The sequence below is a fragment of the Cyanistes caeruleus genome, chromosome 2 (genome assembly GCF_971803275.1).
Source record: "Cyanistes caeruleus chromosome 2, bCyaCae1.hap1.1, whole genome shotgun sequence".
NCBI lineage: Eukaryota > Metazoa > Chordata > Aves > Passeriformes > Paridae > Cyanistes > Cyanistes caeruleus.
Genome location: NC_141702.1, coordinates 114,408,973 through 114,422,512, shown reverse-complemented (window position 1 = coordinate 114,422,512; position 13,540 = coordinate 114,408,973). Strand labels below are relative to the sequence as shown.

The following is a 13,540-nucleotide window of genomic DNA, read 5'->3' as shown; positions in this document are numbered from 1 at the left end:
CCTGGCTGCCCTTCTCTGGAGAGCACCTCAACATCCTTCCCAAATTGGGGCACCCGGAACTGAACACAGGACTCCAGGTGTGGCCTAGCCAGTGCCAAGTACAGGGGAAGAATGACTTCCCTGCTCCTGCTGGCCACACTGTTCCTGAATGGTCATGAAAGGATTTATGACATATTGTCCTGGAACTGGCATGTTTTTAGTGGCCACTCTTTATGTTCTCATCTACTAACTGGATACTAGTACTTCTACCAGTTACCCTGTTAAGGGAAAAGCAGTTTTCAAGGAATCCAGGTAAGAAGCCTTTTATATACTGCAAAGAATTTCATTAATGTGTTCTTCAGGTGTGTTTTTCTGCTGTTACTTTTGATAAGGAAACTTGAGCTTGAATTGCTTTGCATGCTGTAGTGGGATGGGTTGAATTTAGAGAGAAAATGATAAAGTGAAGAATATATACTAAAAATAACAAATGGTCATTTGTTTATTTTGTTAGGGTACTGATTATTGTTTTCAGATATAGTGATTGAAGTAAATTATCTACAATCTAGTTCAATGCAGTTATTCAGATTCATTTGCTTTTCATACTGTACCAAAAGTTCTCATCAAATCATGAAATATAACAAGTCTTGATTTAAAAAAGAAAACCCAAAACTCAACACCCACTCCAGCAGAGTTAAGTGTGTTGTTATACCCTTAATTCTGTATTTTACTTTCTGCATGCAATCATTTGTATTATTTGGCAATCATTATGTGGTGTAATGGAAGTGAGCCGAAACACTCTAAGTGCAGAGCTGTCTTCTATAAAGAGATTTTTAGAAATGAATGGGTTGTAGCAAGGGATTAGTATATAAAATACATCAGCATACACAGAGTATCTTCCATATTTATTGGCACTGCAGAAATATTCATAATTGTGTTATGTGTGGAGTAATTCTCATGAAAGCCATTTGATGTAATTAATTTCCAATAATTGCATTACTGTGTAATAGCATATCACATGACTAGATGGATACTCTGTATGGTGGCCGGAAACTAAAATAGCTAATTCTTTAGTTCTTTAAAGAGAAGAGATCCATACAGAAATGACTTTTTTTGAAGATGATAAGGCAGATGAAGTGTTGCCTACTCTGTGAGGAACCAGCATCAGTCTTTTTCCAGCAGGTCTGTGTTAGGAGTGCCAGAGAACTTATGCTTTGGGTCAGGATATGCTTTTTTATTTATGGTTTTGGAGCTTACTGGCTTCAAGTCTGAATGAATTTGGCTTTTTATTATTTTCACCTCTCTTTTGAAATCACAGTACACGAGAATTCTTTGAAGTAAGTTTAGTGATAGGCTTACTGAAGTAAGCTGCTGAATATGACATTGTTTCATTAAAACATAAGACTTCTGGCTTACAGTATATTCAAGTTCCTTATATGTCCTCTAATAACTAATAGGAGGCCTGATTAAAAATGCAGAGGCCTTGTCAGACTGTGGGATGTGCTTTACTGAGCTTTTGGGCAGATTTCTACATAGAAAAACTGATACCTACCTTTCACAATGTTTTTTTTAATCTTCCATTTCTCCCCACCCACTTTTATATTACCTTGTACAGCGATGGTAATAATAAATATACTACAAATGTCACTTAGAAGCTAAATCACTCTCTGTTATAACTGCCAAAAATATATTTAATTTAATCTACTTGGTTGGAAATACTAATTTCTAACAGTAAATTTTTGCTCACTAATTATGGCCATCCTCATGCCAGTAGAGTGGATTCTGAGTAATAACTGATGTTTCACTGGTATTTGGAAATCAAAAGAAAATTATTTTTCTTTATTCTTGAAGTTTAAAGATGTTAAGCTTATTTTCAATGTTGTTATTTTGTTGGCCACTTTAGGCCAAGTCCATCACAGTTTGGTACTGACAGGGAGGCTCTGATGGAGTCTGAGAAGTTGGGCCTGAGAAGGTGGAGGAAAAGTGGCATATTGACCTTTTTCGGTATTTTCTTTTTCCAGATTTTTTTTTTTTTTAATTTTTTTTTAACCTCTTAAAGTTTACCATCTCCATTTAGTATGTGTAGCAAGTATCTCAGGATAAGGGGAGTATCAGGAGAAGTCATTTAGTCAGTTTGGATCACAAGGGTCTTCTTTGGTATATGGGAAGAGATGAAGGATAAATTGAGGAGAGAGAGCTGAGAAAATAAAGCTCTCATGATCTGTTAGGATCTAAAGCAAAATACTTCAGCTTTGTTCCTGCAGTGGAAAGGAGGGGCTCCCATGAAGAAACAGCAACAGCTGGGAAGAATCAGGCTCACACCATTAAAGAAAAATGAAAAAAAAAAAAAAAAAAGTCTTTAGCTTCTGTTTTGAAAAGTTTGCTCTAACAAAAATGTCAGATTGGTTCCTTTGGCTGTTGCTTGGCAGACAGAGCTGTGCCAGTGCCACCCCTGCTCTGTCGATGGCAGCACGGTAGCTGAGCCACATCTCTGCTCTGCCGCAAGGTTTTTGCCAGACTTAGTTTTCTGAGCTTCCCATGGGGAGAGGGAAGTGTTTAAAATGCTACTTGACTGATGATTTTTCTGTGAGTGTGGGCCAGCAGGAGCTGGCCTGTGTCATCCACCCAAAAGATGCCACAAGTCTGCTTCTCTGTAAGGTGCTTCTCCACAGTGCAACAAAGCCAGAAAACATTAGAGACCTATTTCTGCTCTAAGTCATGAGGGAAACGGGTTTGAGAGGCTGAGAGAATTGGGTATGTTCAGCCTGGAAAAGAGATGGCTTTGGAGTGACCTTATTGCAGACTTCCAGTACCTCAAGGGTTTAGTTTTAGTTTCTCTAAAGGCTTTAATTCAATCCTTGCATTCTTTTCTCTCTCTGAGGGACTCAGAGAGGCTTCTATTTCATGCATTCCAAAAAAGAGCCTTAAAGAAAGTTGGAGAGAGACTCCTTAGATGAGCAGTTAGTTACGGGACAAGGGAGAATGGATCCAAATTGACAAAGAGTAAGTTTAGGTTAGATATCGGGAAGAAGATCTTCCCTGTGAGGGTGGTGAGACCCTGGCACAGGTTTCCCAGAGAAGCTGTGGATGCCCCATCCCTGGAAGTGTTCATGGCCAGGTAGGATGAAGCTCTGAGCAGCCTGGTCTAGTGGAAGGTGTCCCTGCCCATGGTAGAGGGGTTGGAACCGGATGATTTTCATGGTCTTTTTCAACCCAAACCATTCAGTAATTCTATGAAAGAAAGCTTATAAATCAAGTGAGGGGAGAACAGGGAAAGCAGGGACAAAATCCAGGTATTATTCTGTGTCTATACTTCTAAACAGCAGCACAGAGGCTAGCAGTTATAACCTGTCAGAGGTTATTATATCTCTAATTATTCCAAGTTTACATAGTGGCTTTAAAGTTCACAGGATAAAGAAAGCCCTTCTCCATTATGCTGTTCATTCCTCTCTCAAAAGTTTGTGTCTCATGTGAGCAGTGAGTGTTATTTGCAAACAAAGTGTACCCCAGTACTACTTTCCTATACTGTTCTTGGGAAAACTTCTGTACAAGTTTAAATTTCTCAGTTCCTGATTTTAGATTGTGTGTTTTTGGAACACCAGGAGTACTGTCCATAGGATGCTGCTGTTTGAAATTCTGCTCTTTACAATAATTTAAATTAAAAGTTGAATGGAGATTCTCAAGAAGATCTGTGGAAAAATGTTCTTAAAAGTTGAATGGAGATTCTCAAGAGGATCTATGGTAAAATGTTCTTCTGAAGCTGAATATAAACTGGGTTTCTGTTTAAGAAGCCACCTGGCTTAAAAAATTATTGGGGGCTAAAGCATTTTGCACTATGTGACCACTCAATTTTTTTTGCATTATCAGTTAAATTTCAAACAGAATCTCTGTCTTTGGCTGGTTTTAGCCTTTTTTTTTTTTTTTTTTTTTAATATTCTGAAGTTCATGAAAAACTAAGTAGTATTTAATCTATAAACAACATCTGACTTGATAATATCCTGCTTCTAATAATAGTATAATATGAAGTCCACTGAAAGCTGGTGATAATTTCCAGCTTTTTTCTTCTTCATTGCATTGAATTTATAGGGCTTTGGGACATTCCTACAGTCAAAATTGTCCCCCAGTTAAGATGAGGACATGTCTGAATTATTTAATTTTCTGTGCCTTGCAATGTATTAAAACTTCTAGGTATTTGTGAAGACAAGTAATGGTAGGGGCTTGATACTGAAGTCCCTGGTTCTCATCTTGTGAAGATGTGCCAAAAGGTAGGATTAAGTACTTTAGTCAGAATATTTTCACTCTTTTTTGAGCTTGAAATTCTACTTCCAATTTAGTAGTAGATGAAAGAGTTCTGTTTCTGAGTAACCTTAGAAAGTACATGCTTATTCTGTGGTAATGTGTTTAGGTTCCAGCTTCACATGTGGTTAATAAAAATATCAAGATAGAGAGGAGAACTTTTTAAGGCTTAGACTTTTTTTCCTATCCTAAACTAATGGAAAGAAGCCCTGTGGTCCCAGTCTGCCCATAGTTGTTGAAGATAAATAGCTGAATCTGAATGTCTTTGTAATTAGGGGTCTTTGACTAATTTTTTGTTTTTTCTCATTTTCCCCTCATCCTTTTTTATTCATTTTGTGGTACCTATAATTCATATAAATTCATGTATCTCATAGACTGTCAGACAAATAACATTCTATATCCTTCTTCTAAATATTTCAAAGTATGGAAATATTTAACAAGCAGGAGAATATTTTCAGGATACCTTTGTTGAAGCTCCCCAAATTTGCAAAATATGGAATCATAGAACGATTTGGGCTGGAATGGACCTTAAAGATGATCTAGTTCCAATCCCCATGCCATGGGCAGGGATGCCACTTACTAGACAAGGTTGCCCATCCAATATGGCCTTGAGCACTTCCAGGGATGGGGTGTTGAGAACCTCTCTGGGCAGCCTGTTCCACTCATTCAGCATCCTCACAGTACAGAATTTCTTCTTAATGTTTACTCTTAGCACACTCTCTATCAGGTTAAAACAAAATCTGTGTGTGACTAATGGAATGCATCGGTATTAGAATGTGAGAAGGGATTTTACTTTTTTTTTAAGTGTATGTTGCACTTTTATATGGTAAAAGAATGCTGAATTCTATGTAAAATATATTAGATTTAACATACTTGCTTGAGAAACTCTTTGTCAGCTGCATCTGACTGTTCAGTAAGACTGCAATTATCATACAGTAAATGGGATGCCTTTTGGAGATGAAATCACATGGATATTTTTCCTTGCCCCTTCCCTCATGGCCATGGAAATGGAGAAGGAATTCAGTGTGTGCACGTGTGTGTCTGGTTTTACACTTGGATTTTAAACAAATGCAGGATGAAGCTGTAGGTTGTGCATTTTTAGGTATGCATCATTGGCTGCTCTTTTACAGTTTCAGTGCTCTGAAAGAATGGTTGCCTTGATCATATGTAAGTCATGAGAGATGAGTTATTCTGGCAAATCGAGAGTGTAAAAGAGATGTTTCCACTGTTTAAAAATGCAGGAGTATATCCACTGATTTGTTAAATCTTCATGTAAATGCCTGGTGTGTATTCATTTAGCATGTTGTGTGGACTGGCAGGTGGATGACTAATGGATTGCTTCATGTGAGTCAGCAGATGCAGAGGTGAAGAATAGCAAACACCCAGAAACAGTTAATTCGTCTGTTCATCCCACCTGAGCAGCTCTTAAAACCTGCAAGACTGAGCTGCCTCTCCAGTTTTCATAATGTAATGTAGCATCTACATTAATTAGTGGTTTTGGTAAGAGGCCAAAATGAATGTATTTTTTTTTCTTAATAAGAAAATAATTATTGTATAATTTTCTTTGACTGCATCAGCATTTTGCAGTAGTTTTCATGCGAGTTAATGAGAATCTCATTGCAGAAGAATAATCTTTCCTCTTTTGGTGGGTAAAATTCTGTGCAGGAGTAAAAAACCTACTGGCTTATGTGTTTGTAATGTCTGTAGCACTGACTACTGCTCAGAATGCACATATTCCTTTATGTTTATTTTCCATGCTTTTTAGGAATTCTGTTTTGGTTGTTTACATGAGTAGTTAATGGATTAGCTTTTCTATTCTTAATGGGAATGGCCCCTCCTGATGTGCTAGAAGGTCATCTGCTAATTTGTAAAGTGCACAACTTGAGGAAAATGAGTTCATTTACTGTATCCACATTAAAATTCATATAGTTTTTATTTAAATATATTAATATCTGCCATTTGCTAACTACCCCACCTTACATTATGGAAACCTGATGGTCTGAAGGAAGGTAGGGAGCTGGTGACAGAAGATTTTTAATTACCTTTTTTCCTAGAGGTAGCCACAATGCTGTCCAAGCCTATCTGATGTTGCAGTACTGCTCTTTCTCCCCACTGCCCACCCATCCGTGATTTGTGAGCAGATCATTTAACAAACGATCATCTAAACCCCATGGCTCTACAAAAAGGTAGAAAAACTGGTAGCCAGGAAAGATTCTCTAAATGCAGGGGAATTAAGTGCTTGATACTATTAATAAAGGTCTGGCCATCACAGGGCTGACATTTCTTAGTTGACAGAAAGATGAAAAGAAAATCAAGCATTTAGACCATCTGTATGTCTTTAAAGTGATTTGGGATCTGAGAAGACATCTGATTTCACTAAAGAAGTTAAACATTCCCAAGAAGATAGTAGTAATAGAGTGAGCTGAAGGGTGATCCTATTTTACTTTCCTCAAGGCTAATGGGAAACAGCTCATCAGAGATAGCTCCTATTTTCTCTCAGAATTGGTACAATTTGCTTAAAGTGGAAGACTTTAACTGCACCATTCTCCAGGCCTAAAATATTTTAATGGCCTTGTTGTTTGGAAGAATAACAGGGAAATGATACTCTAAATAAATAATATGTACTCTAAATAAAAAAACAAACAAACAATTGCCCGTACCCATTAAGGGTAAATATCCCTAATAAAACTACCAGCAGTGCTTCCCTGAGTCAGGATGAGCATGAACATTGAATGTATTTTTCAGACCTGTGGAAAATAGTTTTGTGGAATCTTTATCTCATTATTATGCAGTGAGACATTTGGATCACTACTGTGTGTTTCCAGGTTGTGGATAGGTCCTGGTTTTGGTGTTCAGAGAGGTTCACGTTTAGTGGGGAGCAGAGTTTACTTTGGCTCGATTTCTGCTTATGACAAAGCTAGGAGCAGAAAAGTCCATGCATTGCTTGAGTAGGAGGTATCTTGCAGGGTCATGGCTCTCAGATCATCTGGCACTGAGATGGTCTTGCTCTACAAGACTGATGATAGTGCATTTTCCAGCAGCACCCTGCAAATAGGAAGGATCTCCCTCCGTTTGTGTCACAATAAAGAGCTCATCTCTTCCATCTCCATGCAAGGCAGCGGGTGTTGGAGTCTGGGATACAGAGTGTGTGCCCTTGTTTCTGATACTTAGTTCTAAGATCCAGAAAAACACTGAATTTCATAAAACATGAAATTCATGAGCATGTTTTCATGGTGATACATGAAAACAAATGTTAAAGTTAGATAGAAAAAGCTTAAAGTGTATGTAGATTAGAAAGTTTTCTTAAGTCACTGGGTGAAAAAGTTAGTTTAGAGAACAGGAGACAAGATGGATGATTTAGGGTGTTGTCCCTTGTCCCTTCTTCTTTCTTCTTCATGTTCTTCTCCTAGAGGTTTTTGGGTAATAATAAGTAATTGGATAGAAAATGCTGCAGTGCATCACAGAGGTGATGGGTCATTGGGTCATTAAGAAAAATAACATATGTGTCTACTGTTAATTGGGTAACAATAGGTATAAAGATAAAAGAACTGCATATTTCGGGGCCATTTTGTGCATCAGACACAAAGTGTGCCACAAGGCCTTGTTTGTACCATCAGAAGAAAGAAATGTACCAAATTGCAAAGATTAACCTTGTGTAGCCAGCCTGGAGAGACCTGCCAAGTTTTGTGATGACCTTCTAATAAACATGAGAAACAAGATTCTAATGAGCTCGGGAGTTTTCATCCAAACTAGAGAACTGAGATAAGCAGGGCTCCCCACAAGGGAGGATCCCAAAAGAATTCAGTCCAAAGGAGACTGAGAAATCCAGAAAGAGAAAGAAAAATACAGAAGAAATGCATCAGAATCAGAGAAAGAGAAAAAGGATTTTTTAGAGCAAAGTTACAGCAGGTACCTGTGGCTCCTCACCACTGCTTTAGCAATCCAGTTTAAAGGAGAGATGTGTCATCCAGCTAGAAATTGCTGAGATTTCCCACCATGGTCTGGGTTCCTTTGAGTGTTTCTAGTTGGTTGACCCATCATGGGAAACTGTTGGCTTCTGGCAGTGTATGAGCAACAGATGTTTCCAGCTGTGCAAATTAAAAATCCTTACTTAGTGCTTGCTGTATTCAATTTAGGATGGCTACTTCATGTAGGTGAAGTAGCCTGTTATCCACCTAATTAATGCTGGTGGATAATAGTTTGTGGTTGATTAACAAATAAACATGAAATTTGCTGCTATTGCCTGTGTTGGCACCTGGAGATGAATGAGGCAAATGCCCTGAGAGGTCATCTCCCAAAGGTGATGAACACAAATACTCCTAAATTGGTAGCCTCATCTTTTCATTGAAATGTGAAGAAGTAGGTCCAAATTTGGCAATTTTAATAATATGATCTATTAAATACCAAAAGTAACTTGAACTGGTGACTTTTGAATATTTCATATATGGGTCTGTAGGTTCTTTTGAAGAGTCACTAATGGGAAAGGACTAGTATTTTTTATCACAAAAGTTTTTTTCATAGGTATGTAAGTTACTTTTTCTACTTTTTAAAAATCCAGCACTTACTCTTGGATGAATACAGTAGTTTCTGGCAAAAAGGTTTAACCCAATTTTGCAATACAACATCTGGCTAGGAAGGTATCTGAGATGATACCTTGACTTGTAAATGTCACTGTGGCAACTAAAGTTGTGTGCTATGGATTTATATTTCTAAAGGTAAATACTTTTTGTTACCAGCAAAATGATCGTGGTCTTCAACTGAATTGTGGTTATCCCTCAGAAAGAAAAACTTGTATAACAATTTTTCATTGCAAAAGAGTGATAAAAAAATTACATATGAAGATGAACTAATCTTAGGTTTTATAAGGTCACACTTGTAAAGGTTTTCTTTTTAATCTGAAGTGCCTCTTCATAGGCTAATCTTGTAATAGTCAATCTGCGTATAGAAGTCACCTTATCAGTGTAGAAGGCAATAATAATTTAAAAACCAGATTTGGCTGAGTAACATTCTCAAAGAGCACAGCCTTGTTGAAGATGCCATTTTTAGATACTGTACAATTTTATACATTTTTCTTGGTTGCTGTCCAAATCCTTAAAATAATGGACCAGCTATATCAGGGACTTGCAAAGGACTTCCTTCTATGTGTTGCTGGTTTTTATCTACATGAAATCATTTTGTGTCTGTTGTAGTTGATTTTTAAAATGGTTTACTTTACAGTTTTAAGACCAAAGAGAAATCAAGATGTTATGTGATACTTTACATTTGTAGTTGTGTCCTCATTTTTGATGGTGTAAACACATTGAGGGGAAAGCTGCATCTTGGCGAGCTTAATGGTATTGATAGAATATCTCTAGTCTTAATCAGTCCCTGGAGCAACCTAAATCTGTATGTAATGAGCATTCTGGAAACAGTGTGTCTACCTCTACTGTTGGAAATCAGAGCTTAGTGGGTTTTTTTTTGCTTTTGTAATTGGTGTGATGTTCAACTTGAGTAAATTTCATTCACATTAACCTTGAAGTAAGGAGCTTCAAGTTGCTGGTTGTTATTTTTTCATGTCTCAAGTGTTTTGTTTCTCATATCTTTGTGCTTTTTATCATAGGAAAATGGAATGGAGTTAATAACTTTTATTTGTAACAACATCTTTTATATTCTTTGTTTAAAAAGAACTCATTTCAGTTGCTTGCATAAGGAATGAGAATTAAAAACAGGTGGTATTAGCTCTGCCGCACTTTTAAAGAGACGCTAACGAGGCTGCTGGGTTTCCAGGCTTATTGACAGAAAACAAATTAATTTTATCCCTTTTCTTCTCTTCACTGCTTCTTCCTTCTTTTTTTTCCTCTTAGTTGCGCTTTTCTGGACAGGCATAATAATTGAAGTGTACAGCATATGATGGTTACTGACTGGTGGCATGGCAATGTGGTCCTGTCTGCACGTGGCTCCTGACGTGGCTGCATGGGAGGTGGAGTCAGTTGTTTTACAGATTGCTTCAGGAAGGATTTGAACACAACTGGGGAAAGGTAGATTACATTTTGGTGCCTTACAAGATCCCGTTCCAGGTGTAAAATACTCAAACTTAATTTAAGGCTCTGAAAAACACTGTAAATATTTTAAATAGAATAGTACAAAAATTGCTATGTAACTTTTTGTCACTAATGTTATCCATCTTTGTGAGCTGTTTCTCACTCAGAGAGTTAGCTGAAGGTGGAATTAACTTCTGAGGGTTTTTCTTGGCTTTCCTGTAAGTTTTTTGGGTTTTTTCTTAACTAGTGCCAATGTACATATTGTGGAGAATAACACCAATGTTGCACAAAGTAGTCCTTTACCTGGTGCCATGGATGTTCTGTTACCCAAGAGAATTCTGTTTCCTTCTTCACTGATGTATTTTCCACCTTTCCTTCTCAGCATTCATTTTTTGTGGCTTCATACGGAGGTCTGCCTTTTAACAGATGATCTTGTATTCTTTTTTTTTCCACCAAGACATTGTTTCCCATTTCTTCATCTTTTTACTTTGCTGATGTTGGGGTTTTTTTAAGAGCAGCGTTGCAAGGCCTTTAAGCATATATGTTTGTTTATGTGTAGAAAAGATGAGCTGTGTCCATGTAGTTATTTCTACATAATAAAAACAGCACCAAGGATGTCTGGGTCTGTGCTGCAAGAGGAGGTGTGCTGTTTCCCTCAAGGGTTGTATGTAAATTGCTTTAGTTGTGTATTTTCCAGCCCTATCGTATGGAGATGGTATTGAGCCAAGGAAGAAAACAAATAGCTAAAAAGCAGGCAGAGAATGTGCTCAATCCTTTGTATCATCTCCTAAGCAGGGTGTTACCATGTTGCAAGACATGCCTGGCCATTTGAGCAGAGATTTATCTAAGAAGTATTTTATGGCTTGCATATATTCCCTTCACATCTTTCACTAAGCTGGGCTTTTTCACTGTTGCCTCTGATTTAAATGGAGGAGGCTCTTGCACTTGTACTGCTGCAGAATATGCATGCAAAAATAGGAATTATCATGGTCATCCTTTGCACAACAGGAATGATCATACAGCATTGGCATGTTACCATGTAATACAGGATATATGTGTTCTGGTTTGGGTTTGATGTTCAGTGGCAAAAGCACGTGGAAATATGTAAGAGATCTAGTACACATTTAATTTGTAGTGGTTGCCTAATGCTTTGTTCCGAGTTTCTCTTGGATTTGTCAGTTTTCTTGTATGTTCTCTGAAATTGCTGATCATGTTTAGAGAAAAGCATTAGGTGGGAAGTGTCGTGTCTTTGTCATGAGTTGAAATATTGCAAATAATATTTCTGTTGAAGAATTTGTTCTGAAACACTCAAATTTTCCTATATTTTTAGTATATGAATTTATTTTACAGATGAGTCTTGCAAAGTATATATTTGTTCAATTTTTAATGCTGTATCATGACATACTAAGAAGTTGATTTCTTTACCAGGTAAAGACAAATCCTTTTACTGTTTTATACATCACATGAAAGTTTGAGTACCATGAGTGAAATTTACATATTACTTCATAAAACATTATAGGAAGCTGGAATTTAATGATGTTTACAGCAATCTCAAAGAAGCAGAATTTTTTCTGATGGTGCCATACTGAAGAACATTTGTGCATACAATTATGCTCATAACTTATTAAAGCTAGTATGAAATTTAAATAAAATGGAGTTGAAGTTGTGCTGAAATCTGTTTAGTTGTGGAGGTTAGAAAATTACAAATCAGATCTGCTAAGTAGCTAGTGTTTTTTTCCAGTTTTACATTTAATCACATTTATTCCCTGTTCAGCCACATTATTTGCTTGTTAAATGCACAGGAGAATATTTTTTTGTAAATTACCTAAACTTTTAATAGCTTATACACACAGATTCTAGAGAGAATTAGTGCTGCCAACAGAAATATGTTTTAGATTAACTGCTACTTAAAATGTCTAGATGCAGAGGTCAGGCAGTTTTTTCATGTGTACAATAGAAACGCCCCCCCATAGCAGACCTGTGAACTGTTAAGATTCTCTGATCCAGGGTGAATTACACTGAAGGGGAGATTTCCCATCTGTTTTGGGTCTGTGTTTGCAAAGATGAGGGGAATTGTTTAAAGTTCTTTTTATTTTTTTTTAATTTTAATTTTTTTTTTTTTTTTGTGCAATTCACACAATGCACAAAACCTTGTGTTTTGTACAGTGCCATGTTTGAAACCAGAACAATTCTTGGTCATCTTGCTGGGGTTCCTTCTAATTCTCTATCTTATTTTGGAGAAAAGCAGCTGTTGGACCTTCAGAAGGAACACTGAGGCTGAGCCTGGTGCCACTCCTACATGTGGGAATACTGCTGAGGTGGAATTTCCTTTTCCATGCTGTGGGCTGTACCAGCATTAAGCACTTCCCACATCAATTTGCAGTGGAAAACAGAAGATAAGTTGCATGAATGTAGCCCCAGGTCATTAGAAAAAACCCAAACAAACCACCAAAATGCTTCATGCAAAAAGCCATTCTTTCATTTTCAGACTTCTTGTTTTTTTGCTTGGTTTATTACACAGTAATTCTTTTATTTGTTGTGCATAAGGAACATCTCAGTGACATTTCCGTGAAGTTAATCAACATTTTTTTTAACTACCAGTCAAAGGAGTAAGAACATGGCAATCCCTATGTAACTGGAAGTTACATTTCATAAAACAAACCTGCAACTTCTCAGAATCTTCAAGCCCAATTCATTTAATTACCATTTTAAACAAGGTTTGTTTGAAAAAAATAAAATTAAATTAAAAAAATCTAGTTGAGAACCTGACAGATTAATGCTCATAAAACCCTTAGGAGGTGTAAAATGCTGTTTCCAGTAGAAGTGATTTAATGTGTTTTGGGTTTTTTTTTTTTAAATTATGGCATGGATTTGTGTTGTTTTTATTCAGAAGGAGCTGTTGCAGCCGGAGGGTTTGCACTTGTAGGTACCAAAGGTGCTGGACATCACCCAGGCGCCTTGCTGCCCAGCTGGGGATGTGTATCATCAGCACTGCTCTGTCTTGCTGGTTAATTATCTTCGTGTGCAAAGCTGGAAAGAGAACACAGGAAAGAAAAATGTCTTTGCACAGCAATAATCAATAAGACCAGCGGTATTTTAGGCCTCTGGTGATCACAGTTTAGTTGTTTTGAAAACAATCACAAGAAAGACTAATGATGTAGAACTTGTCATTTGCTGGTTGTTCCCGACAACTCAGACGAATTTGTGTCAGGAATGGGATTAATTAAATATTCTGTTTATCTGATCGT

General features: G+C 37.1%; 1 protein-coding gene and 1 long non-coding RNA gene across 10 annotated transcripts in view; both read left to right on the top strand.

Moving 5' to 3' along the window:
- The window catches only part of MACROD2 (mono-ADP ribosylhydrolase 2), an 846,953-nt gene that overhangs the window by 407,203 nt on the left and 426,210 nt on the right, over positions 1-13,540 (top strand). The gene's annotated exons all lie outside the window — the stretch shown is intronic.
- On the top strand, positions 213-11,944 carry LOC147655149 (uncharacterized). Its single transcript, XR_015283876.1, has 3 exons — positions 213-291; positions 2,858-2,979; positions 10,116-11,944. It is a non-coding gene; the product is annotated as an uncharacterized LOC147655149 (long non-coding RNA).